The following is a 5,815-nucleotide window of genomic DNA, read 5'->3' as shown; positions in this document are numbered from 1 at the left end:
GTAGCTTTTAACACTTTCTACGTGAAAAGAGTTCAATTATTTATGGTTACAATATATAAACCCACTATTTCATTTGTAATGCTCTGTACCAAGACTAATCCTCTCTTTAACCTCACACTTGAAAACGTGTATAAAATTAAACATATCCCTTTTATAATTCAGTACAATATTAAAAATAAAAACTTCTCTCCTTTCATCTCGATATTAAAAATACCAAATTTGCCAACCGTACACACAATAAAAATGTTTGAAACAACGTTACCCTCTTGCAATTCAGAAAAAAGACGTAAAACAGAGTTCCTCCCATAAACTCAATAAAAATATTAAACAGAAAAAATCGCTCCTTCCCATTTAGGAAAAAATTATAAAAATTTCGTCCCTTCCAACTCTATAAAAAATCTTAACAATATAACATTTTTCCTTTTCTATTTCAAGAAAACCTGAAAACCAAGTTTTCTATACTTTAACCGCATTCAAATCTTAAAAACATAAAATGTGGTTCTGCTAATTGTACATAACTTAAATATCAAAATGTACTGCTTTTGAACTCACTACAAATATTTAAAATGCAAAATTGGCCTGTATCAATAAAAGTGTAGAAAGAAAAAAGTTCCTCCTCCAATCTGAACCAAAACTTCAATTTAATTGTTATATATCATTAAAAACGAAAATTTTTAACTTCGAAATTTTATAAATTTTAAAGGTAATAGTGAAAAAATGTAAAATTCACAATTGAAATTTATCACTTTCAATTTTTAATAATTAAAAATTTTCTATTTGAAATTGAACAAAAGTGTTTTAATTATTAATCTATTAGATTTAAATTATTTAAAAATTGAAAATAGTTGATGAAATTGCAATAGAACGTCACGTTTTCTTAAACTACTAAGGCTCTAGAATTAAAACACTTAAATTGTTCAACCTTAAAATATGCAAATTGGTCATTTTAAAGCAGATTCAGAATCGTCAGGTAAAGCGAATTCTTTTTAAATTTTCAACACTCGAAGTAAAGCTAAATTTAAAAAATCATTAATTAATTTATAGTTACACTAGATCAACTTAAAACTTGTTTTCTTTTCATAAGAAATGTTCAGATTCAAACGCGTTTATTATTTTAATACTTTAAGGGCATGTCGTCGTGTGGTCAATCGGGTACAGTTCCCCAGATTTTTTCCAAACAAATGAAAATTTAAAAAAATTGAATTCGGAGATGCTATAAAATATCATAACGGAGTCCCGGACTCTTTTTTGAGGGATAATAAAAAAAAAAATGATTGTGCTGAATAAAAATTGTATGCATGTGCATTATTTTGAGGTTACGTCGTTTTTCATCTCTGCCTTTCCGGTAATTTTAAAATTATTTATGAAATAAACTTTTTTGATTGCCTACAAACAAGGTTAGTTCCGGGACATACTTAATATGTTTATCTGTAAGTCTAAAGTTTTCGGCCAAAAATATTGTGTAGTTTGGAAGTAACGCTCCAAACCTCGATATATACACACACGTTTTCAGCAAAATCTAAATCTTTTTGGAATTAAGGCCATGTGATGAGTGGGTCACATGACCAGATTCCTACCTTACCGTCACTTTTTTATTTCCCAACTTATTTTCACACGAAGCGCCACACCGAGTTCAAAATTTGGGTTACTAAACAAGAAGCACTAAGAATGATGGGTCTGGTCATAAATTTGTATAATTATGAAAAAAGTTTTTTGTTATGAATAATTTTTTTTGCTTTTTTTATAATGATCAAAGTTCAGGATCAGACCCATCTTTCTTAGTGCTTCTTATTTATTATCCCAAATTGTCAACTCGATGTGACGCTCCGCGTGAAAATAAATTGGGAAATAAGAAAGGTGGCGGTAAGGTAGGAATCTGGTCACGTGACCCATTCGCCACATGGCCTCAATCCACAAAAAAGTGTGCAGGGACGTCCGTTAGCATGTTCGCTATCATTCCTAAGATTTTGAAGACAAAATATTTATTAATTTAGGATAAAGGCCAGGGGAATCTAACACTGATAAAATCGATACTAATTCTTAAGTTTTATGGAAATTAATCAATTTTAACTAAATTAAATTTTTTTGAATTAACCAAAAAAAAGTGTGCAGGGACGTCCGTTAGCATTCTCGCTATCATTTCCCAAATTTTTAAGACAAAATATTTATTATTCTAGAAAAAAAGTCGGAGGAACCTAAGACTTGTAAAATCAGAAATTTTCTAAGTATCACATGCCCTTAAGACAAGTGTTGAAATTTTAACATTTGAGAAAGAAAATTCGGATGAAACTTCAATGTTTAACTTTTCTTAATCTAAAAAATCTTGTAATTGAAAATGTATGCTTATAAGTCAAGACATGAAATGGGGCATTTTTAGAGTAAACGATTTTAGAATAACTCTTTGTAAATTAAATGATTTCTTAATTGAAAAAGTTAAAAAAAAGTGGGTTGGTAGATTTTTTGACTGAAAATTTTTAAAACTCCTTGCCAAAGAATAAATTCACAATCATTTCCTGGTCTCGAAAAATGTCTGGTTCATCGGCCAGTCTATGCTCAGCAAGCTACTTTAAATATACGAATAAGAAAAGAACAAATTACGAATAGAATCTTTTTTATAAGAAGCAGGTAACTTACGGGCATAGCAACAAACGGTTTTAACCGGCCCTGGTTTTCCGTTTTCATCAGTCCATGTATCCAACTCATTAAAAATCGTCCATTTCGTTCAAATAACCTCAAATCCTTTATCCACAAATTTAATCACAGCAAATTCCTTCGTCAACATTCTGCAAGATTAGAAAATTATGCACAAAAATTCCCAGTTATTTCACTGAAATAACAGTAGTAGACCAGATTAAATTTTCGGAATGAATGATAACCGGATTTTAAAAAAAGGGACAAAGTAGATCATAGACATAAGAAAAGGAGGACAAAGTAGTACTAAAATTTTAGTCCGATTTTGTTCTGCGACAATGGTGTGAACACACCATTAGCACTTTTTCAGGACGATTGGCCAAATGGTGAAAATAGGCTAGTTGTCCCGAATTTCGGGATGACTAAGATTTTTAGTAATTTTTGTTTAGTTAAAAGGATCAATTTCATAAAACGCACCATTTTCGGGACGACTAGCCAAATAGTAAAAATAGGCTATTCGTTCCGAATTTCGTGATGACTAGCATTATCTTGATTTCCGGCTAGTCGTCCCGAAATTCGGGATCACTAGCTCGAGACGAAAAAAAAACGCCATTTATCCCGGAATTTGAGACAACTAGACGCAGCCTTAAAATAAATTACAACCTTCAAAATCCTTTGAATATTTAAAATTACTCAATCCTTAGAAGTATTATAGATTTTTCCTTACATAGGACTTTTTTGAAACTATTTTTTTTGAAAATTTCTCAATTAAAAATGGCGGCCCAATATGGGAGACAAAAAATGTAAAAATAAGTCCCTTGGCTTCAAAATGGGTTCTCATAGGTTTTGTGGGTCGCCGATTACGAATTTGACGTTAGATTTTAAAATGACGGATATAATATATTGGCCAAAAATAAAAAAAAAATAAAAAAGTTCCACGGCTCCAAAATGTATCCCCGGTGGTATTTTGGGCAACGAATCACAAATCTGAAGTTGAAATTTCAAAATTCAAAGCAGCCATTAATGGATCAGCCAGACCCTCCAAATTTTATTCAATTTTATTTACTCCCTAAGTCATCCAGAAATTCTTTTAAATTCCCTAAAGCCTCTTAAAATCGTTAAGTATTTTTGATACACCTTTCATTAAATCCCTTGACCTTTTTTTTAATCATGCAAGTTCTTGGAACCTTGCAATATATCATAAAATCTTCCATATCCTTTAAAATACATTGAAACTATTTAAATCTCTCATCATCGGAGATCCTTCTATATTTCGTTGGTTTAGAAAAATCTATACAATTATTCCTGAAAATACATTGAAATCCCGCGAATTCTCTTAAAATATGTAATATTCCTTAAAATTTTTAAATTCCTTAATGTCTTAAAAATCTCGAAATATTTCGAAATTTCCATTTTTGAGATCACGGATGTTATTGTATAGCCAATCAGCAAAATAATTAAAAAATATGTTTAAAGGCAAAGAGGAAAAACAGTAGCAATTAGCAAGCAATTTCAGAAAATAGTCACACTTATAGAGTCATTTTGTCCAACATCGTAGAAAAATAATTGCATTAGCAAGATGAAAGTGTGAAAGTGTCAATTATTATTATTAGTAATTTATTAAGCTATGTCCCATTCTGAAGCGTCTTGAATATGAAATTAACACTTTACTTATCTTTTTATAAAAAAATTTTTGGCTTGTCACTTACAGAAATAAAAAGTGTAATCATTGAAATATTATATTATAAACATAATTCTCATTTAGCACCAAGAAAATTGCGGAAAGATCCGGACGAATAGTAACTCTATCTTTTGGCGACGAAAACATTGTTGCACGCCTACCGTCACATCTCATGAAACACTACAAACTAAAAACAATTTTTTGTAACCTTACCTACTAATTGTGACGTGGTTCTTGGTATATTTGAGAATCCTTATTTATTATAATTCCTTCTGTTCCTGTTTTGTCGAGCTCGAAAAGATACTCTAAGAAGCCGGCCCACACTGATCATGTCGCCATGCCACGGGCAGACGTATATTCCATGAACATGGAATGATGTAAATGATATAAATGGGTTAAAAGAAAAAAAAGAAAAATAAGTTGTTAGTTTCGTATCTAAACACTAACCAGCTATTACTGTCGGTTAAAACTAATTAATCGCCCCGCCATCCCAACCCCGCATTATTCAAAGTTTAGTGGGTCACTGTGGTTTGAGATATAATTCAGAAGTTAAAAAAAGGTAAGGCTAATGTGTATACCGTATATGTAACGTTTAAATCGTAAAAATAAGATTGGAAATAAGCAAATTCAGTTTTTGAAAAACTGGCAAAAGTTGCAATAAATTTTTAACAATTTTTTTTTAAGAATTGGCATTTTTTAAACGAGACAATTAAACATTAATGAATATTATATACAATTTGATGGACAAATTTGGGTGCGAAGCACGATATACGTGATGAGAATGTGTTCGTTAAAGCCGAAGAAGCTTTAACAAAAGAGAATTTACTATCACCACATTATTGATGCTTGATAGTTGTTGATGCTTTGACATTTAGTTTTTAAAAATCTGTGCACAAGTGTGGGGAATATACAAAGACAGACCGCAGAGCGCGAGGTAAATGTATTACCGAGCGGGAAGCGCGAGAACTAACAGTCGCGCGCCTCAGGCGCGCTCAAATTTGCGAGGGAAACGAGCCGTGCGCGAAGAGTATTTGCCCGCGAGGTGGGCGGGTTTTTTTCGTATAATTATTCCTGTAATAGAGAAAAAATGATAGGAGCTTCATTACAGGAAAATTAATGTAGACCGATCATGATTTGCTTTTACTTTTCAGCGTCAATATTTCCCTAAATTATTATGGTTTATTGACCATAAATGTACTCGTATATAATTGTCTTATTGTTATCGACCTATCAGCGAGGAGACGTCTATTCAGCAACACTGTAACTCGTTTGTTTGATATATAAATAGTGATTTCGTTTAAAGGGTGTTTTTTTCAACACTTTAAAATGGCGTTTATTTTCCTTGTGCAAAAATTCTGTAAAAATTAGATGTATGGAAATACAATATTTTAAGTTATTTCAGAGAGCTGTTAGTACGTCATGGGTAAGATTCCGAAAAGAAAAACACCAAGCTTATGCGGCTATTCAACACGGCATCTACGTCGTATTATACAGAAACGTCTT

The 5,815-nt window shown here is 31.5% G+C and overlaps 1 long non-coding RNA gene across 1 annotated transcript in view; it reads right to left on the bottom strand.

Annotated features, from left to right (window-relative positions):
• The window catches only part of LOC117169606, a 17,463-nt gene extending 12,813 nt beyond the window's left edge, over positions 1-4,650 (bottom strand). The window contains exons 1-2 of the long non-coding RNA XR_004466688.1: positions 4,526-4,650; positions 2,635-2,783 (exon numbers count right to left, since the gene is read on the bottom strand). This is a non-coding gene — a long non-coding RNA (uncharacterized LOC117169606). The remainder of the gene's footprint in view (positions 1-2,634; positions 2,784-4,525) is intronic.
• Positions 4,651-5,815: the final 1,165 nt, after the last annotated feature.

This window comes from Belonocnema kinseyi, chromosome 3 (genome assembly GCF_010883055.1).
Source record: "Belonocnema kinseyi isolate 2016_QV_RU_SX_M_011 chromosome 3, B_treatae_v1, whole genome shotgun sequence".
Taxonomy (NCBI): domain Eukaryota; kingdom Metazoa; phylum Arthropoda; class Insecta; order Hymenoptera; family Cynipidae; genus Belonocnema; species Belonocnema kinseyi.
Note: the sequence above shows the minus strand (reverse complement) of the source record. Positions and strands in the feature narration are given on the sequence as shown.